The sequence below is a fragment of the Macrotis lagotis genome, chromosome 5 (assembly GCF_037893015.1).
Source record: "Macrotis lagotis isolate mMagLag1 chromosome 5, bilby.v1.9.chrom.fasta, whole genome shotgun sequence".
In the NCBI taxonomy this organism is placed as follows: domain Eukaryota; kingdom Metazoa; phylum Chordata; class Mammalia; order Peramelemorphia; family Peramelidae; genus Macrotis; species Macrotis lagotis.
Window position 1 is genome coordinate 153094258 of NC_133662.1, and position 26503 is coordinate 153120760.

General features: G+C 34.1%; 1 long non-coding RNA gene across 1 annotated transcript in view; it reads right to left on the reverse strand.

The window, feature by feature from the left end:
• The window catches only part of LOC141489937 (uncharacterized), a 49584-nt gene extending 23281 nt beyond the window's left edge, over positions 1-26303 (reverse strand). The window contains exons 1-2 of the long non-coding RNA XR_012469024.1: positions 26218-26303; positions 18074-18191 (exon numbers count right to left, since the gene is read on the reverse strand). This is a non-coding gene — a long non-coding RNA (uncharacterized LOC141489937). The remainder of the gene's footprint in view (positions 1-18073; positions 18192-26217) is intronic.
• Positions 26304-26503: the final 200 nt, after the last annotated feature.

Genomic DNA, 26503 nt, shown 5'->3' on the forward strand with positions numbered 1-26503 from the left:
TAGAATCCATTTTCTCTTCTTCATCACTTTTCAGAATTCTTATTCCTTCAAGGTTTAGATCTAGTCTTACCTCCTCTGTGAAGCTTTTTTTCTTCTTACAATTCCAGGTGTTTATATTCCTTCATTATCTAAAACTTTGTATTTGTATAAATGTTGCCACACCTCGCTCTGATAGATGATAAACTTCCTGAAGCTAAGGACAAATGTCATTTTTGTCTTTAAAAAGGAACAGAGAGGAGACCACATACTTTTCTGCACTTGACATGAACAATTCCATCTTAAAAGTGGTCTCCATTTTAACCTTAATTGACCTCCTTTATCTCATTCCTTGCAAAACTTTTCATACTGTGGCTTTTATGATAAATATTCTTATTCTGAGTGACTAGTTTGTAATTTGTTTCAAGTTTATATGTGAGAAATATGTTCTCTATTCTATCTTCATCTGAAACATCATCATCTCATATTTAGTAAGTTTTGTGGTCTTGAATTAATACTCGTTTTTTATTATATGTACCAACTAGAAATCGATTACAATCATAGGTTGTCAGAAAAAAAAAAGCAATGGGTCCATGACTTGTACTAACGACTTGTACTAATTTTCCATGACTTGTTCACTAAACTTTATACTTTTTTTACCCCATTTTTTTTAATTTTTTATTCACATTTTGTACAAATATTTTTTTTACATTAATAAAATATTCTTGTTTACAAGTAAACAAAATACCCTTCCTCCCCCATGAATATAGATAGACTTGCTTGGGCGAAAAAAGTAAAGGGGAAAAAAAATTAAAATTAAAAAAAATATAATAGTTATAATTGTAGGTATGGCCAGGTGGCGCAATGGACAAAGCACCAGCCCTGGAGCCACGAGCACCCAAGCCCATATCCAGCCTCGTAAACCCAGCAATCACCCAGCCATGTGACATGCAAGCCACCCGATCCCCACTGCCCTGCAAAAACCAAAAAGAAGGAAAAAAAAAAGACCCAAAATAAAATAAAATAGTAATAATAGTAGGGGTGGCTGGGTGGCAGACAGAGCATTGGCCCTTGAGCCAGGAGCACCCGGTCCGAATCCGGCCCCAGACACCCAATGATTACCCTGCTATGTGGCCCCAGGCAGGCCACCCAGCCCCACTTGCCCTGCACCCTCCCCCAAATAATAATAACAAAAAATGTGTTTCAGTCTTTCTTCCAACACCATCAACTCTGTTGTGAGTGGATCACATTCTTTATGATAAGTCCATCACAAAAGTTACTTCCATATTTTTCCAACGTTGCCATTGCTGATCGCAACTCCCTCCTTTCTTATTTCTCCACTACCATGTACTATATTTTCTCTCTCCTTTCACTCTGACTCTGCTGTAGGGTTGCTCAGTGGCGCAGCAGACAGATCCCTGGTCCTGGGGCCAAGAAGCCTGGAGCCCCCCTACCACCCCTGAGGCCCAGCATCCACTTGGCCCTATGGTCCTGGGCAGGCCTTCCAATCCCAGCCCCTTGCAAGAAGTAAAAAAAGAAAATGTGTTATATCTGACCACTGTCCCCCCATGGTCCATCCTCTCCTCCTTTATTCACATCCCCAACCCTTCCCCCTGCTCCCCCCTCCTTACTCCTGTTGTCTATACCCCATTGAGTATATTTGCTGTTTCCTCTCCTAGCCATCTCTGATGAGAGCAAAGGTTCCCTCATTCTCCCTTGCCTCCCCCCCTTCCATATCATTGCAATAGCTCATTGTAATAAAAAAAAATCTTATTATGTGAAATAGCTTGGGCTATTCCCCCTCTCCTTTTTCTTTCTCCCATTCCATTTCCCTTTTTTTCTTATTTATTCCATTTTTACACCATATTTTTCTTCAACTTCAGCTTTTTCCTGTGCTTCAACTATAAAAGCTCCCTCTACCTGCTCTATTAACTGAGAAGGTTCATATGAGTATTATCAGTGTCATTTTTCTATGCAGGAATACATGCAGTTCATCCTCCTTAAGTCCCTCATATTTACCCCCTCTCCTCCAATCTCCATGCTTCACCTGAGTCCTGTATCTAAAGATCAAACCTTCTGTTCAGCTCTGGCCATTCCAAAAGGAACCTTTGAAATTCCCCTGGTTCATTGAAAGTCCATCTTTTTCCCTGGAAGAGGACATTCAGCCTTGCTGGGTAGTTCATTCTTGGCTGCATTCTAAGATCTTTTGCCTTCCGGTATATTGTATTCCAAGCCCTATGAGCTTCCAATGTAGCTGCTGCTAAGTCCTGTGTGATCCTGACTCCAGCTCCACGATATTTGAACTGTGTCCTTCTGGCTGCTTGTAATATTTTCTCTTTGACTTGGGAGTTCTGGAACTTGGCTATAATATTCCTAGGGGTTGGTTTTTTGGGATCTCTTTCTCTGGGGGATCGGTGGATTCTCTCCATTTCTATTTTGCCCTCTGCTTCTAGAATAGCAGGGCAATTTTCCTGTAGTAATTCTTTGAAAATGATGTCAAGGCTCTTTTCCTGATCATGACTTTCAGGTATTCCAATAATTTTCAAATTATCTTTCCTAAGTCTGTTTTCCATATCAGTTGTTTTTTCAATGAGATATTTCACATTTTCTTCTAATTTTTCATCTTTTTGGTTTTGAAGTATTGATTCCTGATTTTTGGTAAATTCATCAATCTCCCTGAATTCTGTACTTTGTCTGAAGGATTTATTCTCCTCAGAGAGTTTTCTTATCTCTTTTTCCATCTGGTCAATTTTGCTTTTTAAAGCATTCTTCTCCTCAATAACTTTTTTGAACTGTTTTATCCATTTGATCTAAGCTGGTTTTTAGCATGCTATTTTCTTCAGCATTTTTTTGGATTTCTTTGACTAAGCTGCTGACTTCATTTTCATGTTTTTCCTGCACCTCTCTCCTTTCTTTTCCCAGTTTTTCTTCTAACTCCCTCATTTGATTTTCAAAGTCTTTTTTGAGCTCTATCATAGCCTGAGCCCAATTTTTGTTTTTCTTGGAGTCTTTAGATGCAGGAGCTTGTGCTTCCTCATCTTCAGACTGAGTATTTTGATCCTTCTTGGGCTCATTTGCAAAATATTTCTCAATGGTCTTCCTCTTGTTTCTTTGTGTGTTCATTTACCCAGCCTAAGCCTATTTTTTGGGGGTGCTTCCTGAGCTTTTGGGACTCTCACAAGGGTCTCATTGTGTGAGGCTCTGTCCTCCCTCTTGGTCTGTGAATGACCATAAGTGCCCCCTTCTGCCACGGGGCTGAGGTTGGGGGGGGTGGGGCCCTGCTGTTCTATGGGGGCGCCTAGACTGCTATCAGGATCTGAATGTGGTCAGAGCCCCAGAGTCCTGTTCCAGGGGCAGAGGACAGAGCTCTGCAGTCTCTCTTCACTCCCCTCCCTCAGCTCAATGGGCTCATGCCCTGGGGGCTCCTGCTTACCAGCTCTGCCTGCTTCTGTTTCCTGGATCAGGGCTGGGGAAAGACCATGCTGCTGGCTGTGTGCCCTGAGGGCTGGGCTCCATGTGCTGCTCCCCAGCTGTTCCACTGTTGCCCCACTTTGTGCCCGTTGCTCCCTGAGGTGCAGCTCAGGAGACTCCCCTGCTGCTGTGAGCTGAGGCTCCCAGCGCCCTGGGGCTGCCTCCGGGAGGCTGAAGTTCTTTCGCTCTGGGTGGCCACCCTTCTGAAGGGCTGCCCCTCCAGCTCCGGGGAGCAGAGCCTTTCTGCTCTTTTCCAGGTTACCTTGAGTAGGAGAACTGCCTCACTGGGTCCCTTTGTGGGTTCTGTCTCTGGAAAGTTTAGTTAGAGTCCTTAGTTTATGAGTTTTTATCAGAGAGCTCCTAAGACTCGATCCCTTCATGTCGCCATCTTGGCTCCGCCCCCTACCCCAGCATCTTTAAGAAAAAGCACAGTGCCTTGAACGTGGTATTTCTTTAATAAATGTATGTTTCTTTAATTGACTTTAAAATCATGGAAAATAAAATGTTATAGTAGAAGGAAAATTGCATTTTAGAGCCAAAATCACTGGGTTTATTGGCTGGGTCTTGTGTGACTTTATTACTAGAGTGCTTTTGAGCAAGAAATCATTTCATTTCTTCTCACCCCATTCTCTATCATCTATGACAATATCTTTGTCTATGTCCATGACTTTATCTTCATTCATGTCTATTTTTGTTCTATTATAGCTCCACAGTAAATTCAATCTTGTGGCCTGATCTTGTTAATTTTGTCTCTATTTTTAAAATCTTTTACATGGAAGAACTTTACTTTTGACACTTCACTCCCCTTAGTGAGAATGAAAGAACATTATACTACTAATTCCTAAACAACATATATAAATTGCTTTATTTTGTATCCAGTGAAGCAATGAGTTGGTAATTAAATTTTTTTGCTCATTATGATTTGTAATTTCATAGGTATATGGAAATTCTTATTAGAAACACCTCACAGGTACACATCTACAATGGTATAGTGGAAGCAACATTAATCCTGGAGTCAGACAATCTGAACTTAAATTCTAACTGTGATATTTACAGCCTGGGCAATCTTGGGTATATCACTTGACCTCTCTAGGCACCATTTTCCTCGCCTAGAAAGTTAAAAATTTGGAAGTGTTGATGTCTGGGGTCTTTTCAGTTCTATATCTATGATCTTATGAATGTTCTCTAATTAATAACCTTAGAAAATTTTCTGAGGAGTTGAAAAAGTCGGATGATTTGCCCATGATCACATAACAAGTAAGCATTCAATGTAGAACTTGACCCCAAATTTGGCCCTTTCTATACTGTGTCCTCAAACCTGTATCCTACAAATCTTTTCTGAGTGTGAATTTTAGCTTTTCCATTTTACTGACAAGAAATAATCTCTGGGAATATGTTATCTGCCCAGTGTCAAGAGGTGAGAAGAGTGAGGAACCAAACCAAGGAATTTTTAATACTTAATTCAATTTTATGTCACCAAGCTTTCTTTTTCACTAGGCAGTACATCATCATCAATGACAGTTATATATTTATGTTTATCTTCCCACCACTTAACACTGGACCTGTATAAAGTGCTTAAAAATGTCTTTTGATTAACTAATCTTCAACAAAAAACATTTTCTATAACTATTCACATGTAGAAAATTGTGCTATGCCCTGGGGATAAAAGGAAAATGTCAATTATCTCTGAACTATAGTATAAAACTTATTTTTAGAAAGATTCCAGAATATTTTTATCTGTCTCTTGACCAGATTTTCATACTTTTCAAAGTCTTTCACTGTGCAATTTCAGAGTTATAATGTAATTTCTAGAGTTTTACCATCAGGGGAGATTACTAATCAACTAAGAAATATGTTTTTTGGAGTCCAAGTAGACCAGTTTGCACACCAAGATAATTTCTAAGTAATATGGATATTTATGCATGGGGACTTAGACTGAAAACCATCAGTCAGAATATCTATTGTATATAAATTCAACCAACTCTATTCCCAACTCTATATTTAACTCAAGATAAAAAAAAAGTTAAGCTCTTATCATCTATAGTCACTGTACTAGAATTCAAAAATTAGCAAAAAAGAGTAACAATGCCTGCCTTCAAGATGTTTACATATGAATGGAGAAAGACAACAGAAAAGAAAAGCGAGAGGACAGAAAAAAGAAGAAATGGCTGGACGTTCTCTTTAAAATGTGTATTTTGACAAGGGCTAGCAGACCAGAGGTAGAAGTCACAGGTACAGGGGTGAAGGTGGTTTTTAGGGTGAAGAAGATTCTGAAACATTGGAAAGAATATATGGGAGAGTCAAGAAAGAAGTCTAGAAAGGAATGAAAATAATCACTTCATTAGGGCAATATGTTTACAAATGGAAAGAAGATGAAAGCACATTTAGAACAAAGTTTAACCTATTCATTTTTTAATTGCTATTTATTCCTTTTTACTAAAGATTATTCATTTCCCTCTTTCCCCCCCCTTCACTGAATCATCCATTTTCAATAAACAAAATTAGGCAAAATTAGGCAAAACCAACACAATGTCTATTATTGACTGACATTATCAGAGTACTCTATACACATGGTCCTTGATATTTCTGTTGAGAAAAGAAATATATGTTTCATCATCTATCCTAAAGAACCAAAATAGGTCATTACAGTTAATCAGAATTTGATGACCTTTTGGTTAAGTATAGTTTAGTTTTCATTTATATTATTATAATCATTATGTAATTCTTTCTTCCAATTAGGTCTACTTCAATACGTGATCATTTTATTCACATCTTCTATATTTCTCTGAATTTCTCAGATGTCCTTATTTATTTCACCAAAATTCTATGCCAATGTATTTGTTACAACTTGCTCAATTATTCCCCAATGGTTGGTATACTATATGTCCAATTGGGGTATCAAACAACCAGAAGCAAAAGAATTTAGTAGTTTAATCTTAATTCCTTTTTTTAGTAGTTTAATTTTAGATAAACTGAATCCCTCACTCCTTCTAGCAACTGGATAAGAAGTCACTATTTTGCAAAAAACTGGAAATGTTGGACCACAATATGACAGAACTTTAAACTGATATCTCATACCATATATATCTAAATAAATTAGAGATGTAGTCTATACATACATGACCTAGATATAAAAGGTGTTGTATGGTGGCCAGCTAACTTATACTACATACTTTATTCATAACTTATTCACTTCACTCAGTCCCACTGTAGTCAAGTTCTCAGGTGAACTTTAAAGAGACAGGAGACAAAAATGACAAGTTCTCCATTTATTTTAGAAAATGCAAGAGTTTAAATAACTCCTTAGTCCCTGGTTTACTCCCAATTCACATGGGATTCTCCAATTAGCCAAATAAACAATGCCTCCATGCTCTATCACTATCACTGGCTTAGTGTTTACACACAATGTTCCACAAAGTGCCAAAACATAAGGAACAGATGAGAAGATCCAGTCAGCTGACCCAGGTGAGTAGTAGGCCATTGATGCATATGGGCAAGAGGACCTTTAAATCATTCCCAGTCAGGCAATGACTTTCCTGTGACCCTCACCAGTCTCTTACAAAAAGGCTCCATCATAAATACATTAGATCAAAGAAAAAGACTTCATTTCAAATTTCTGCATAGTTGAAGAATTCATGACTAAATAAAAGAGAGTATATCACAGAAAAACAATTGAACACATAAAATAAGAATTTGCCCCCCCCCAAAAAAAGTGCAACTAAATTAAAAATGAAATAGGATAAAAAAAAAAAGTTTTTGTCAAGTTTATCTGGTAGGGGTCTCATTATATAAATAAATAAATATATGTGTATATATGGAAATATATGCATATATGTATATATAAATGATCACATTTGTGAGAAGAAAAATCATTGAAACTGATAAATATTAAAGTATATATGTACAGGCCTTTTTGTAAAAAAGATATCAAAGTTACTGATTTCCATAAATATACTACAAAACATTAATAATTAGTGGAATGAAAAGTATGAGATTCCACTTAAACTCCATCAATTTAGCAAAGTTGGCAAAAAAGTGAAAATAACAAATGTAATGTTAAAAAGTAAACAATCACATTAATGCACTGTTAGTCATCTGTTAATTGTTCTAGCCATTCTTGAAAGCAATTTGGAACCATATCACAAAAGTTATTAATGAGGGCATACCTATATACCAAATGATACCACTAATAACATTAAACCACAATGAGAACAAAAAATATATGATTCCTATATCCATATATATATATATATATATATATATATATATATATATATATATATATATATATACATATATATAGTGGTGGCAAAGATCTGTAAACTAGAATAGTATCCATCAATTGGAAAACTGCTAAAGAAATTATTGTATATGAATGCAATGAAGTACTATTATTTTCCTATAGGAATGAAAAACTTCAGAGAAATACAGAAAGATAAGAAGACTTTCATTAAATAATGCAAAATGAGTATAGACATATGGATATGTAAATATAAATATGCAGTGTGCCTGCATATAGGGGCTTATATATATGACTGAAAACACACACACACACACACACATATATGTGTGTGTGTGTGTGTTTATCTAAATATTCATATTAATATATTAGACATGGCCTCTATTGGAATTTATTTCCTTGATCATCTGTATTTGTTACATTTTTTCCCTTTGTAATAAGGGATGGGAACCTATTTTTGTTGATTGAAAATAAAGCTTAATATATATATATATATATATATATATATATTTAATTTGTTTATTTTCATAGATATGCTCATGCACATTTTTAAGTTACAGAATTTCCTTCCACACTCCCTTCCCACCCCCCCTCCCCTCAGCAACAGTCAAATACATACCTATTTTAATAAATATGTTTACAGATGAGTAATTTTTGGTATGAGGAATTAGGATTAAGGGAGAGACATAATAGATAATTTTTATAAAGTGTTCAGATTCAGAAAAGTTGTTTGGATGTGTGTGTGTGTGTGTGTTTTGTTTTGCTTTTCTTCCTTTAGATGAGGGTAATATAGTCCATAGGCAATCTAGTACAATCACCCTAGTTTTCTGAACTGTTGAGTGAAGCTGCTTTCATCAAGGTTGTGCATCTCATAATGTTGTTGATGTGTACATTGTTTTCTTGTTCTACTCCATTCCCTCAGCATCAGATTCCATAAGTCACTCTATGCTTCACTAGAGTTTGAACATTTATGATTTCTTTTTTTTTTTTTTGGCAAGGCAATGGGGTTCAGTGGCTTGCCCAAGGCCACACAACTAGGTAATTATTAAGTGTCTGAGGTCGGATTTGAACTCAGGTACTTCTGACTCCAGGGCTGGTGTTCCAACCACTGTGCCACCTAGCTGCCCCCTCATTTATGATTTCTTATAGAACAATAGTATTATTCTTCATGTACCATAACTTGTTTAACCATTCTGCAATTGACAGGCATCCCTTAATTTCCAATTCTTCGCCACTACAAAGAGTTGCTATATATGTTTTAGAACATGTAGGACATTTCCCATTTTTAATAATTTCTTCTGGATATAGACCTCGAATTGAAAATGCTGGGTCAATGGTGATCAACAGTTTTATTGCACTTTGGGCTTAGTTCCATATTGCTCTCCAGAAAGGTTGGATCCATTCACAACTCCACCAGCAATGTATCAGTGACCCAATGCTCCCACAACCTCTCCAACATTGATCATTTTCTCTTCTCATCTTGGCCAATCTGATAGGTGTGAGATGATACCTCTTTCTTGTTTTTAATTATATTTCTCTAATCAATAATGATTTGGAGCATTTCTTCATATAATTAATAGCTTTAATTTCTTCATTTGAAAACTGTTAATACCCTTTGACCATTAAATATAATATATATATATATATATATATATATGTAAATGATTGTATTCTTTGATTCTCACTTTATTAGATCATTATATTTCAACTTTGGTGTAAGTTCTCTAGGACCCCTGGATGTAAGAATTTTATCAGAAATTTGATGTCAAGAATTTTCCTTACTTAGAAATTTCTCTTTTTATGCCTAGCATTTGACTACTTGGCTCCTGGTTATTTGTATTGCTATCAATTCCTTATTTATCTAGGATACTATAATTTTGTAAAAGATTTATGATGTGGAGACTACCCTATTCAAAAGGTTCTCATTATTCTATTGATTTTGCATATGAACAAGTCTTTAAAAGGCCTGCAATCATAGTTGGCTTTTCCTTTTTGGTTATTATTTTGCTTAAAAGTATTCCTTATCAATGAGTGGATCAAAAACAAATTATAGAAAAAAATTAATCATTTTATCCTAGATAATGATGATAATGAAACAACATACCAAAACCTATGGGATTCACTCAGAGAGGCTGTCAGGGGATATATAATATCTTTAAATGCTTACATGAATAAATTAGAGAAAGAGTAAATCAATGAACTAAATATACACCTAAAAAAATTAGAGAAAGAGCAAATTAAAAATCCCCAATTAAATACCAAATTAGAAATTCTAAAAATTAAAGGAAAAATTAATAAAAGCAAAAGCAAAAAATATTATTGAATTAATAAATAAAACCAAAAGTTGGTTTTATGAAAAAAACAATAAAATTGATAAACCTCTAGCCAATTTGATTAAAAAAAGAAAGAAGGAATCCAAATCGCTATTATCATAAATAAAAAAGGGGAACTCACCACCAATGAGGAAATGAAAGTAATAATTCAAAAATTATTTTACCCAACTCTATGCCAATAAATTTGATAATCTAAGTGAAATGGACAAATACTTGCAAAAATATAAGTTGTCCAGGTTAAATGAAGAGGAGATTAAATACCTCAACAACCCTATCTCAGAAAAAAAGAAATTCAGCAAGCCATCATTGAACTCCCTAAGAAAAAATCTCCAGGGCCTGATGGATTCACAAGTGAATTCTACCAAACATTTAAGGAACAATTGGTTCCAAATCTATATAAACTCTTTGGAAAAATAGGGGAAGGTAGAACTCTGCCCAACTCTTTCTATGAAACCAATATGGTGTTGATACCTAAACCAGGAAGAGTTAAAACAGAGAAAGAAAATTATAGACCTATCTCCCTGATGAATATAGATGCAAAAAAATCTTAAATAAAATCTTAGCAAAATGATTACAACAAGTTATCTCTGGGATAATACATGATGATCAAGTGGGATTTATCCCAGCAATGCAGGGTTCTTTCAATATTAGAAAAGCTGTTAGTATAATCAATCATATCAACAACAAACCTATCAGAAATTATATGATCATATCAATAGATGCTGAAAAAGCTTTTGACAAGATACAGCACCATTCCTACTAAAAACACTAGAGAGAGAGTGTAGGAATAAATGGACTGTTCCTTAGAATAATTAGAAGTATCTATATGAAATCATCAACAAGCATTATATTCAATGTGGAGAGACTAGAGGCAGTCCCAATAAGATCAGGGGTGAAACAAGGATGCCCATTATCACCACTACTATTTAATATCATATTAGAGATTTTAGCTTCAGCAATAAGAGGAAAAAAGAGAAATTGAAGGAATTAGAATTGGGAAGGAAGAGACAAAACTCTCACTCTTTGCAGATGACATGATGGTATGCCTAGAGAATACTAAGAATTTGGGGTGGCTAGGTGGTGCAGTGGATAAAGCATCAGCCTTAGAGTCAGGAGTTACCTGGGTTCAAATCTGGCCTCAAACACTTAATAATTACCTAGCTGTGTGGCCTTGGGCAAGCCACTTAACCCCATTTGCCTTGCAAAAAACTAAAAAAAAAAGAGAGAGAGAGAGAGAGAATACTAAGAATTCATCCAAAAAACTACTGGAAACAATTAGCAATTTTAGCAGTTTCAGGATATAAAATAATAAATAAAATTCTCAACATTTCTATATATGACTACTAAGATACAGCAGGAAGAGCTAGAAAGAGAAATCCCATTTAAAGTAACCTCAAACAATATAAAAATACCTGGGAGTAAATTTTCCAAGACAGACTCAGAAACGTTTTGAAAACAATTATAAAACACTTCCCACACAAATTAAATCAGATTTAAATAACTGGGCAAATATCAACTGCTCATGGATGGTAGAGCTAATATAATGAAAATGACAATTCTACCAAAACTAAACTACCTGTTTAGTGCCCTACCAATCAAAAGTCCAAAAAATTACTTTAAAGAGTTTGAAAAAGTTGTAAGTAAATTCATATGGAGAAATAAAAAGTTAAGAATTTCCAGGGATTTAAAGTGCAAATTTTCCAGGGAAAAAGTACAAAAGAAGGTGGCTTAGCCCTACCTGATCTAAAATTATATTATAAAGCATCAGTCATCAAAACTATATGGTATTGGCTAAGAAACAGAGTGGTGGACCAGTGGAACAGACTAGGTGCAATAGCAGGAAACAATTATAGTAATCTGTTATTTGATAACCCCAAAGAGTCCAACTATTGGGATAAAAGCTCTCTCTTTGATAAAAACTGTTGGGAAAATTGGAAGTTAATATGGAAGAAACTTAGATTAGACCAACACCTAACACCCTATAGCTAGATAAGATCCGAATGGATACAGGATGTAGACATAAAAAAAACAATACTATAAGCAAATTAGAAGATCAAGGACTAGTTTACCTATCAGATCTATGGAAAGGGGAGTAGTTTGTGACTAAGGAAGAGATGGAGAAGATCACTAAAAACAAGCAAGATGATTTCAATTACATTAAATTAAAAAGCTTTTGCACAGAGAAAACCACTGTAACCAAGATCAAAAGAAATATAGTAAACTGGGAAGCAATCTTTACAACCAATGTTTCAGACAAAGGACTCATTTCTAAAATATACAGAGAACTGAGTCTTATTTACACAAAAAAAAAGCCATTCCCCAGTTGACAAATGGTCAAAGGACATAAGATGAGGACATCAAAGCAATCCATAGTCATATGAAAATCTAAATCTAAATCTAAAATCTAAATCATTACTTATTAGAGAAATGCAAATTAATGCTTCTCTGAGGTACTACCTCACACCTCTCAGACTGGCCAATATGACCAGAAAGGATAAAGATCATTGTTGCAAGGCTTGTGGGAAATCTGGGACACTATTACACTGCTGGGGGAGCTGTGAGCTCATACAAACTTTCTGGAAAGAAATTTGGATCTTTGCCCACAAGGCAACAAAAATGTGCATACCCTTTGATTCAGCAGTACCACTACTGGGTATATACCCTGAAGAGATGATGAAAATGGTAAAAACATCACTTGCACAAAATATTCATAGCAGCCCTGTTTGTGTTGGCAAAGAATTGGAAATCAAGTAAATGTCCTTCAGTTGGGGAATGGCTTAGCAAACTGTGGTATATGTATGTCATTGAACACTTATTGTTCTATTAGAAACCAGGATGGATGGGAATTCAGGGAAGCCTGGAGGGATTTGCATGAACAGATGCTGAGTGTGAGGAACAGAACCAGAAAAACAATGCACACCCTAACAGCAACATGGGGGTTATGATCAACCTTGATGGACTTGCTTATTCCATCAGTGCAACAATCAGGGACAATTTTGGGATGTCTGCAATGGAGAATACCATCTGTATCCAGATAAAGAACCATGGAGTTTGAACAAAGTTCAAGGACTATTCCCTTTAATTTAGGAAAAAAACTGATATCTTATTGTCTGATCTTGTTATCTCTTATGCTTTATGTTTCTTCCTTAAGGATATGATTTCTTTCTCATCACACCCAATTTGGATCAAAGTACAACATGGAAACAATGTAAAGACTGACAAATTGCTTTCTGGGGGGGGTGAGGGGAGGGAAGTAAGATTTAGAGAAAAATTATAAAACTCAATATAAATGAAATTTTTAATTAAAAAAGTATTCCTTATCATCCTAAATATGGGATAGAGATATTTAGAACTTTTCCTATTATAGAGTATTTGATTCTGGTCTAAGTATAATTTCTACCACAATTTTCAATTCCTCCCTGCACCCTTCACTTAGTGGTGAATTTCCATGCAACTTATATTTTCATTTGGGTAGAGTTGGAGAGAGTTGGGTAGAACTGGAGAGCTTTAATGGGTACCCTATAGATATAAACTAATAGTGTTGAAGATATAGAGTTGGAAAAGACTTAAAAGATCCTCAACTCATTATCATTTTATAAGCGAGAAAGAAGAAGTACCATAAGCTCAAGAGAATTGTTTAAGGTCAGATATATTATATGCCAAAATTGATATTTAAATGAAGATGATATTGTTTTGCCTCCATAACAATCTTTGTCTCTCACTTTATCCCTTATATTAGCTAATTTTCATACATGACATCTTTATAACATTAACAACATAAATTCATATAATATTTTATGAATAAAAATCAGTTACATTCATTATTCACTTCTAAAAATAATCCTGTTAAAGTCATTTTAACTAATCTCCTTTTTATTAATAAAGATACTGAAGGTGTGAAACATAATTAACTTGTTCAGGGTCACAGAACTAGAAATTATGATAGAGAATGAATTAGGACCCACATCTCCTGTTTCCAAATTTAGAGATATTAAAAATTCTCCAAATTAAAACATCAGAAGTGATCCCTAAAAAATAAAACAAACTCATCTGCTTATTTACAATAATTCTCACTCTTCAAGGGAAAGTGTGATAGGGAAAGTGAACTAAAAGGTAGAAGTAAACCTATCAACTTGTGTTGCTATTCTAGGTATGAATTTTGATGCTCTCATTTATTAAATCTATGATGCTGGACAAGTCACTTAAATTCTCTGAACCTCAGTTTCCTCAGTTATCTTATTTTTGGAAAGTGGGATTGACATGATCGTCTTGAGATTGCCTTTCAACTTTAAAACCTCAGGATTCAAAAATGAATAATTAAGGGGAGATTGAATATAGCAGTAGAGAAAACTTGATGGCTGAATTCTACCAATATTTCCCTCTAAACAAGTTTAAAAATGCCCTTCAGATCTATTTTTTGATTATCAGAATCAACAAAAGGCAAAGGTGAGACATTTTTAAAGTCCAAAACAACTTAGTAATTTAGAAGTAAAGATCTTGGGTGAGAGCCAGTCATAAACATATGTGGTAGCAACACCAGGTATGGGCCATGGAAGTAGAACTCTGTGAGTTCTCATTGCAGAGACTGTAATGAGTGATTAAAAAGAGAGTGCAGACGATCCCTCCAGTAACACATAGCACAGTTCTATTTACAATTTGGCAACTTCATTGCCTAGAATCACTTTCAGGTTACTGTTCCATATTGGAGAGCAACATATCTGCTTACAAGATCAAAGTCAAGAAATAGATTAATAAAATGAGAAAAAAATAAAAAAAGAGAAACTCAGCTACAAAAGGCTATGGTGCCAGAGATCAAGACACAAAATCAGAAGAAGAAAACACTATCTAAATACCTATAGGCAAAGCCTCAATGAAAAAAAATGCAAAATAGGACACAGCTCAACAAGAATTCCTGTAAGCAGAATAAAATGAAAATAATTGTAATCAAATAAGAATGATAGAGGGAAAGCTAGGAAAATAAATAAGAATGATAAAGGTAAATTATGGAAATATAATTGGTTTCAAAAGGCACAAAAATACTAAAAAAAAATCCCTTAAAAACAGAATTGGTAAAATGATGAAGGAATTACAAAATGTCACTAATGAACATTATTCCTTTAAAAAAAAATGAAAAGTGGCAGCTAGGTGGCATAGTGGATAGAGCACTGGTCCTGGAGTCAGGAAGATCTGAGTTCAAATTTGACCTCAGACATATAATAATTACCTAGTTGTGTGACCTTGGGCAAGACACTTAACCCCACTGCTTTGCAAAAACAAACAAACAGAAAAAGAAATGGAAGAAGGGTTTCAAAAGTTCATTGAATAAAATAGTTCCCTAGTGTCCATGGGACACTGACAAACATTTTAAAATAATGAAAAAATAGGAGAAAAATATATTTTATCTGAAAAACAATTGACCTAGAACATAGATTTGAGTGATAACTTGAGAATTATTGGACTACATAGAGGAAAAGAGCAAAAAAATGTAAAGAACAAAAAAGTACCAAGATAAATTTCCTTAATATTTTAGAACCAGAGGGTAAAAATAGAAATTGAAAGAATCCACCAATCGCCTCCTGAAAAAGAGATCCCAAAATGAAAACTTTAGAAATATAAAATACCTGGGAAGCTACCTGTCAAGAGAAATTCAGGAATTATATGAATATAATGATAAAACACTTTCCCCCAAATAAAAATGGAACTAAAAAAATGAGGGCATTTAATTACTTATGGGTAGTCTTAGCCTACCCAAATTACTTTATTAATTTAATGCCATCCCAATCAAACTACCAGGAATTTTTTCATAGATTTAGCAAAAAAAAACCAAAATTCATCTGAATGACCATAAGGTAATTTTTTTTGTTTCAAAATGTGGAAAAGGCATCCCACCAGTACCAGTTTTGAAAATATATTAAAAAGTGGTTTTCATCAAAACAGTTTGGTATTGACTAAGAAATAGAATGGTGATTCAGTGAAATGGATTAATCTATAGAAGTAAATGATCATAGTAAGCTAATGTTTGATATGCCCAAAGATTCAAATTTTTTTTTATGGCAAGAACCCACCATTTGACAAAAATGACTAAGAAAGTGAGATCAGCTTGTCAGAAAATAGTCAAAGTCTAACATTTCATTATATATATGTGTGTGTGTGTGTGTGTGTGTGTGTGTGTGTGTGTGTGTGTGTCAAAGTAAGGTAAAGATGAATGAATTATTTAGACATAAAGGGCGATAATAATAAAATTAGCAAAGAATGGAAAAATTACCTTCCACATCTATGGATAAGGGAAAAATTTGTGATCAAGCAAGAGCTAACTAGGATTATGGGAAGTAAAATGGAAATTGTTTGCTATTTTTTTTCCAAACAGAACCATTGCAGTCAAAATTAGAAGAAAAATAGAAAATGAGATGGGATAGGAGGATTATAACAAGTTTCTCTGATACCTCATTACCAAATGAGAACTAACTCAAATGTATGAAAGTAAAAGGCACTTACGAATAGGGAATTTTTCAACAAAGAAATCAAAACTATCAAAAGGCACATGAAAAAATGCTCAAAACCATGTTAGATTAGAAAAGTGCAAATTAAAATAATGCTGAGGTCTCTCATCAAATCTATCATATTGATTAACATGACAGAAAAGGAAAAGGAAAAATATTAGAGGGGTATGTGTAAATTGGGAAATTAATGCCATACTGTGCAATATGTAAACTACTAGTCCAATCATTTTGGAGAACAATTTGGATACTCCCATAGGGTAATAAAACTGTTCATGTCTTTTGACATAACAATACCACTACTACTTCTATATTTCAAAAGGAGCAGAGAAGAAAGAAAAAACCTATCTGCACAAAACTATTTATGGTGCCTCTTTTTTTGTAAGGCAAAGAGTTGGAAATCACAGTGTGAATATCAGTTGTAGAATGGTTGAACAAATTGTGGTAAGTGATTGTGAGAGATTACTATAGTGCCATAAGAAATGATGAGCAGCATGGTTATACCAAGGTGATATAATAAAAAATGACAATTCTACCCATATTAAATCATTTATTCAGTGTCATACCAATCAAACTAGCAAAAAGCCATTTTACAGAGCTAGAAAAAATAGCAACAAAATTCATCTGGAGCAAGATGAGGTAAAGAATATCAAGGGACCTGAGGGGGAAAAAATGCAAAGGAAGGTAGCCTAGCTGCATCAGATGTAAAACTATATTATAAAACAGTAGTAATCAAAATTGTCTGATATTGGTTAAGAAATAGAGCTGTGAATCAGTGGATTAGAGTAGATACAAAAGAAACAGCAGTAAATTACTATAATAATCCACTGTTTGATGAATCCAAAGATATCACCTTCTGGGATAAGAACTCCTATTTGATAAAAACTGTTGGAAAATAATATAGAATATAGGCATAGAACCATCTTTCACACCCTATACCAAAATAAAGTCAAAATAGGTATGGGATTTAGACATAAAATATGATACCACAGATCCATTGAGAGAGCAAGAATACTCTATCTATCAGATCTATGGAGAGGGGAGAAACTTATGACCAAACAAAAAATAGAGAACATTGTAAATTGAAAAATGGGTGATATTGATTATATTAAATTAGAAAGGTTTGCAGTAATAAAAACAAGGCAGTAGGGATTAGAAGGAAAAGACAAAGCTGAAAAATAGTATTCACAGGTAATGTTTCTGATGAAAGTCTCATTTCTAAAATTTATAGAGATCTGAATCAAATTCATAGAATTACAAGATATTCCTAAATTGATAAATGAATAAAGAATATGAACAGGGAGTTTTGGGATAAAGAAATTAAAGCTATAAATAGTCTGGGGCGGCTAGGTGGCACAGTGGATAAAGCACCAGCCCTGGAGTCAGGAGTACCTGGGTTCAAATTCGGTTTCAGACACTTAATAATTACCTAGCTGTGTGGCCTTGGGCAAGCCACTTAACCTCATTTGCCTTGCAAAAAACCTAAAAAAAATGCTCTAAACCATTATTGTTTAAAGAAATTCAAATTAAAACAACTATGAGACAACAACTCATACCTATTAAATTGGCTGACAAAAGATGATCAATCTTGTAGAGGATGTGGAAAACTGGAACATTAATGCACTGCTGGTGAACTTGTGAACTAATTCAGTCATTTTGGAGAGCAATCTGGAACTAAACACAAAGAACAATCAAACTGATCATATCCTTTGACTCAGTAATTCCAATACTAGGTCTGTATCCCAAAGAAACAATAAAAAACAGGAAAGTATCACATGTTCAAAATTATTTATAATAGCTCTTTTTGTAGTGACGAAGAATTGAAACTGAGGGTATGTCTATCAATTGGGGAATGGTTGAACAAGTTATGGTATATGAATGCAATAGAATTCTATTGTTCTAAAAGACATCAAGAGTGGTTAGAATTACATGACTGATGCTGAATGAAAGGAGCAGAACCAAGACTATATTGTACACATTAACAACATTGTGGGATGATCAACTATGGATGTAGCTCCTCTCCACAGTTGAGAGATCAAAGACAACCCTTAGAGATATATTATGGACAATGCCATTCACATTCAGAAGGAAAAAAAATATGACATCTGAAAGCATTTTATGTTCACTTTAAAAAAATCTTATATGTTTTTCCTTCCTTTCTCATACATTTTGTCCTTTCCCACCCTAGTTCTAATTCTTCTTTCACAACATTACTAATATGTAAATATGTTAAACATGAATGCACATGTACAGCTTTAACCACTGTCATAGGAAGGGGAGAGGGAAGGGAGAGTAGGATAAAAATGTAGAACTCATAACTTTACAAATGGCTAAATGTTGAAAAACTACCACTGCATGTAATTGGAAAAATAAAATAAAATTTCAATAAAAAAATTATAAAATGGATGGTTTCATAAAAACTCTAGGTAGTCTCATATAAACTATGATGGAAGTAGAGAAAATGATTCAAGATTATTCTGAAGAATCTATAATGAAAAATGCTATTCACATTTAGATGGAGAACTGTTGAATTCTGGGTACAAGTTGAAGTAAATTATTTTCACTTTCTTATTTTTCTTATTTTTCTATGCATTTTCTTTTGCAACATGACTAATATGAAAATATGGTTTCCACAACTTCATAGGTATAATCAAAATCATATCACTTGTATTCTCAAGGGGTAGCAGAGTAGCAAAAAGGGGTAAGAGAATCTGGAATTCAACCTTTAAAAGCAAATGTCAAAAAATTTTAAATGTAATTGGGAAATGATTAATAAAATTTAAAAAAATTTAGATAAAAGAAAATTAATGATGCAGTAAAGAATTTAATGTCCACTGTTATCCCTAAAGCTCTTTTGTAGAAGTCTTACTGGCAGTAAGAAACTATTGAAAGAGTTGTAGATTAAACCAACAAAGAATATGATGTATGTATAATTGTTACCCAGATACAGTATATCATTATTTCATTAAAGTACTGGGTAATTCAGAAACTTTGAAGTATGTTTATCAGCGTTTGTCCCCCCACAATTAACAGTTATAAGTAGCAGCCTTCTTCATTATGTATGACTACAAGTTCACATTTCACATACAAATTGTGGAATTAATCAAAGTTCTGTGACTTAGTCATAAAAACACACAATTGGATAAACCCTTGCTTTCCATTTAAGGCCATTTCACTTGAATGACTTCAAACAAATTGACTTGGTCTTTTTCAAACAAAATAAGAGAATTTCAGTGGTTTACATTTTGCTCTTTTTGTTTTGCCCTCATAAATTATAATCATTAGCCAGGTCCTTAAAATACATATTCTCTGCCTTTTTCATAGGCGGCCTGTTTGATGGCTATACTTAGTGATTGGACTATAAAGATTATATACCATCTGAGTAATTGTATTTAAAATATAATAATTCTACTCTATTTTTGACAAATGTTAGCAAAAAAGAAAGCTACAGTATAATCCTGAATTATTCTATTTTTGTCCCCTTGGTAGCATACCTGACCACTCTCACACCTCTATAGAACTTTCTAGCCTTATTACACATTTCTCCACTGAGTGTACTCTATATAATCTAGTCAAACTGACTTTCATAATACTCCCTTTCAGCCATCTAGAAATATAATATACTGGGGCAAATTTCTTGCACTTGGCTGCCATAAATGTACCCCCCCCATTCCCAATGTGTTCCAACTGTAGAAATGCTAGCTATACCTCATCATTTAGTGTCAATGTCCTAAGGATGATCTTAACATGTAAAGACAGAGATAGGCTGTTTCTAAGATAAATTCTGCTTCTTCTTTGGTATGGGTGATATGGTTTTATTTTGTTTTAGATAGAATTTCATGTTTCATTTCTTCATTGCTTTTTAATTTATGCCATTTCCATGGTTAATTGTGAAAGTTGGGGGGCTGGCATTTTCATTTCATAGCCCTTTAATACAAAATCAGTTAAAGTACACTAAGAAAAACATTTTATAATTAGGTTCTAAATTAAAGCAATCCCTCCATAATTAGATATGTATGAATGGAAAGCAAACTCAACTGATGAATTTTGAATGATTTTCTAATTGTTACATAGGGTGCAATGACACCCAGTTAGATTAAAAAATATATTTTTACTTCTGTATATTACATTCCCTCCCTGCTCTCTTCCTATGTCTGAGGAACATTTATTTGCATGACTTCACTTTACATGAATATTTATTTGAGTGATTAATGGACATTCAGCTTTGGAAATCATCATGAAAAGCATTTTGCATTAATGATAATGTGGGGGGTAGGAAAAATGGGAGAAGCAAAATTAAACTTCTGACTCTAAAAGTCTACAAATCTTTGCATGTCAGTGAGCACACCACAAAAATAAAGTGGAAATGAATTAGGTGTGTGTAGTCTAGAAGACTCTGATCCCAGTGTTATTCAAAGTCTAAAATTCATCTTTTCATGTAGCTTCAATGTAAGGTAGAGAGCAGTGTTTACACTTGTTGACTACCTCTTTTCTCTTATTTTAATCTGGAAACAGAGACTTTGATGAATAGCCACTTTTTAGAAATTAAAGAAAGAATAAGTTCTGGGGCTTCCCATGTCTACAAAAAAAATGCAAATCTTTTAACATTTAAATTTATTTTCCTTTTAAAGTATAATATTTAGGAAAATGAGATGGAGTAAAGATGACAGAGAGCAATACTGAAAGCTTTTTTAAGGTGCTCGATGATAACACTAGTAGTTAAGAAATAAGAATTTTTATTTGGCATATTCATCATTTTCAGTAAAAATTATATGAATAATTTTCAAATGTACCTATGAAAATTATACTGGCTACAGTAAAATCATATTTTAAGGGAATTATTGGGAGCAAGGTCAATAATTTAAGACATGAATAGATTTGAAAACTGGAAATTGCCTAAGGACTTTTGAGGCAAAGGATTTGACAAGAGGAGGAGAGACCAGGGTGATTTTTTTTTCAAAATGATACAAAAAATATCTACCAGTATTTTGAGTATACAACTTTTTTGAGGGAGAAGGGGAGATTTATAATCTGGTTCACAGGATCCTAAGATCACAAATATGGAGATGGAAAGGTCATAAGGTATGACCATTTTGCATATTTAACAAAAACAAAAACTGAGACCAGAGAAGGTAATTTACTTGCCTATGGTCAGTTAGTTTTTTTTATTATTTTGAAGGCAATGGAGCTAAATGGCTTGCCTAAAGTCATACAGCTAAGAAGTATTAAGTGTCTGAGGCCAGATTTGAACTTAAGTACTCCTGACTCCAGGGCTGGTTCTATCCACTGCACCGTTAAGCTGCCCCTATTGGTAAGTTATTGCTAATTATTTCTATTAAGTTTTTTCAACTTCCTTCACAATGGGTTCTTGAATTATTCAATTCATTGATATTTTATATGGAGGTATTCATAGAGAGACTGATTGGTCAACCCAGATCACATGAAGAAAACCATCTTTAGGGACAATATACCCAATGACTACTTGTGACAGTGTTCTGACATGCCTTGTCAGCAGACATAGAATATATAATCATAGCCTAAGCAGAAGGTGATCTTGTAATTTATGCTTCTGGGAAAGCAATGAGGGTTACCAGTACACTCCTTGGACTTTCTTAGACTGAAGATTTGACCATGTCATTCCATGTCATTCCCTTATTCAAAATCTGTCAATGACTCCTGAATGCTTATATACTGAGATACTGATTACCTATCTATAATTTACCTTTTTTATGTGTATTTCTTTATCTCATTTATAGGCTAGATCCTCCATCCAAAATACATGAGTAGGTTTTCACCAATTTAACACATCTAAATGAATAAATGAGGGGTAGTAAATATTTATTATGTGCCAGATAGTTTGCTCAATTCTAGAGACATTCAAATGCCAATAGGAAAACAGCCATTGATTTCAATGAGACCTTATTCAAATACAAAAAGATAAAAGAGAGAGAGAGAGGTGTTAGGGAGGAAATGTATTTTATTTCTCTATATAGAATCATGACATGAAGAGAGAGTTTGAGCAGGGTATGAAGATCTAGACCATCCTAGAGCTTACTAATCAGGAGTTCAGGACCCCAAGGCAAGAGCTGGGTACCCTTTTGAAGACCAATATTGAATGGAAGAAGCAAGGCTCTAGACTATAGGGCAACCACCTAAAACTGCACTAAACACCCCCATTTTTTTCTAGAATCTTGTCTTCCTGAAAGACTCAATTCATGTGCCCCTTCTCCTATTCTTCTCAGTTAAAGGTATTCTCTCCCTTTTCAAATTTTCTTTTAATACTTTACATCAATTTTTCCTTTTGGTCCTATTTGTATTAATGAAGATGTAATTTTAGCATATAGCATTTTCTTGACATGATCATGAAATTTTTGCTCCTTGTATAATAAAGAGGAGAGGGGCAGCTAGGTGGCGCAGTGGATAAAGCACCAGCCCTGGAGTCAGGAGTACCTGGATTCAAATCTGGTCTCAGACACTTAATAATTACCTAGCTGTGTGGCCTTGGGCAAGCCACTTAACCCTGTTTGCCTTGCAAAAAAAAAAAAAAACTCTAAAAAAAAATAATAAAGAGGAGAATACCATGGACATGAAAATAGGCCTTCCCCTGAAATAGTGTGGCTGACTAATTTATGAACTTACAACTTCAACTGGAGTAAAAATAATTGGGAATTATGTAAAATTAAAAAAAGATAAATAGGGGATGAAGACAATGCCTGGAAAATGAAATGCAAAATTAGAAGATGGAAGAAGGTATGGTTGGTAGGTCACACTGATCAAGTTATGATTAGAACATTCTAGGAACAAGTACTACAAATAGCATCCCATTTCGAATCATAGAGAAACAGGTAAAAGAGACATCAAAGGCCACCAAGTCTAATCCCCACATTTATGGATGAACAAAGCCAAGCATATAGAAGTTAAGAGACTTATGGTAACACAATTAATCTATGGTAACACAATTAAAAAAATAGCTAATGGAAAATTTGAGTCTTAGTCTTCCTGATTACAACTATATCAAGGTCACTCTATATTTTTCCATTGCATTATATTAATCTTCCATTATATAATGATAGGACTTAGTGCTGGTCCTATATTTTAAGAGTCATATGATCAATTTGAACCAGTACTTAACTCTTTCTGGTTTTGAGACTAGCTCTCAAACCATTATACCATCCAGCTTCTCAATTATCTAGAGATCCATGGTATATTCCTCTTGTAACAGAGAGACTGTATCATTTTTTTAACTTTTGTATTGTTTGGTCAGCAAAGAGTGGTGAGACCAGCAGGTGCTTCATTTGTATTTATTGTCATTGAGATGTTTTATTGGAGTCATCAGCTGTCCAATGAGCTGAGATTCCCTATGTCCCATATTCTTCAAACTGAGACATCTTAGATGCCCCCATATTAAATACTACTACTACTAATAATAATAATGATGATGATGATGATAAACATTTACATGTTTATTTCATTATGATGTTACCACAACAACCCTGAGTTAGGTACTTCTATTATTGTCATTTGATGGGGAAACCAAGGAAAAGAGAGACTAAGTCACTTGGTGTCTCAGGAAAAGGAACACTGTGTCAAATGCCATTTGGACTCCAAGTCCTGTGCTCTACCCATTAAGCTACCTAATTGCTACTAATTATAATGGGATATAATAAAAGATCCAGTCACTCATGTTCCTTGACTGCTGTAAGAAGTTTATAGACAATCAGAATCACAGGTAATCCTGAAATTATTTTACACAGAATTAAAATCTGTCAGTTGCATTCATTTCACAAACCTGTCACTTCCATCAAACCAGTGTTTACATGAAAATTGGATTTCAATAAGTTCCCAAATCTTAGTTGAATTTTATACATGCATAATATACTCCCACAATCATTTTCCATATATATATATATATATATAACTGAATTCAGGTTTCTAGTCACATTTTCAGAGATCCAGAACTTTGTACTCTGGTTAATATTCCCCTCCATGTTTCCCTTGATGGACCATTTCTTACTTCATTCCACTTGGACTTGAATTTTTTTTCCTGGATCATAAGCCAGTTTCATCTTATAGCTGGAGGGTCCCCTAGACTATCACAACTTCTATCTTCTATTAAAAAGAATTCTTTGCTATGGGTACCATGAAGGAATTATTGGCAAATCATTTACATACTGTCAAAAGATTTATTTAATTTAGGTTTGTGAGATACCAGGATAGCTTATGTGTCCAGTGTTGTTTTGTTTTAAAAAACTGTTAGAGGATAGATTGTGATAATGACAAGCACAATACTGTGTTTTTTTTTGGGGGGGGTGAGGAAGATAACATTTTTAAATGTTATGGGTTCATTTAAACCAACATTGGCCAAAAATAAATAATGCTTTGTCTTGTACATACAAACTATACAAATGCAGAAAGACCAAGACAAATTGATATTTCTAGTAGAATTAATTAATAAATGTATTGAAACAGAGTCAATTTACGCCTTCAACCATAGCATATTTCTGCAGAGGATCTTAATCAGTCCTTTAAAAAGCTTATGGGGAAGATCAGACAACTTTAATGAGCTTCTTCATTACCTCTGAAAAAGCTGATCTAAGGAAGTCAGATATCTAGATAGATCAAATGATACCATAGATTTCACAAATTATACTCCTATCATTTTGTGAAGGATACCCTAATATGTGGGTTTTATTAATATTCAAAATTAAAATTGCAGTTTAATTTGTAAATTTAAATTTCCCCCCTTACATAAAGTTACAGACTTAAAAGGAAAATGTCTTTAGCTATTCATTATACTGACTTTGATGTTGTGAACCTAATGTTAATGTAACTATGACTACCTATCCTGAGGTATTCAACAGTAGCAGCAATGGCCATTGAATAATGTGAAATCTATGTTAGAGTGAAAAATCAAAATGGTAGTTTGGTCAAAATACAGAGGCATTTTCTTGGACTGTACCTTGCCTCTGGATAGGTTTTTCTGAATGGTCAGGATATGTTTTCATAGATTTAGAGCAGGAAGAGTGTTTGGTAGTCATTTAATCCAAACTTCATTTTACAGATGAGGAAACTGAATACAAGAGAATTTGAATGACTCTAGCCTGATAATTTGTTGTGTGTGTGTGCTTAAAGGAAAGATGGAGAAATATAGTCTGGACAGTAACAGAATTAGATGAATTTATTCATATTAAGGTGCTATCTTTTTTCTTAACCAAGTTTTCTCCTCTTCTCAAGGAGAACATCAAAATAAGGAATAGATAGCATAGTAAGGAAAAGTCTCCCTTCCAATCATGTTTTGCCATTAAGGAAACTAACATTCTAACTCAATAACATCTTTTCAGTATAAGTATATACAGAAATAGGCATATCATTTCAACACATTAATTTTGTCCTAGCAAAAAAACATTTACAAAAATACATTAATGAAGTTGTGGCAAAACTTATTGATACTAATTTGCAGAGGAGGATACTGGTGCTCAAAGAAATTACAAATTGTGTACAAGCATACAGACAGTATCTAATCCAGGACTTGTTAGGGACTCATTATCCCAAATATAAAATTGATTATATTCTCCCATTTACAAGACAGACTAGAAAGGGTACTAAGCTTCAATAAAATAAATTAACCAATCTCCAGTACATCTGTTCCTTTCTATTATTGTCTCATAGTGTTTTTCACTTGTACTACTTTTTCACTTACCAGCCACCTGTGAGATTTTGAGATATGGTATCCATTGTAATAGCAGGTAGAGTTAGGAAATTTCAGTCTAGTACAGATGGACCATAGCCTCAGAACAATTGTATCCATTAAACCTAGGGTCAACTGTTGCTAGGGAGCCACAATGTTTACTCTTGATTTCATTCCTACCTTGTCAGAAGGTAGATCATTGTTTATTTCAACCACAGATACCATATTCAGTTGTTAGAGGTTTATAAAATTTTTATTTCAGTCTTCTACCTAAGACTGGAGGAAAAGCTTATGCAAA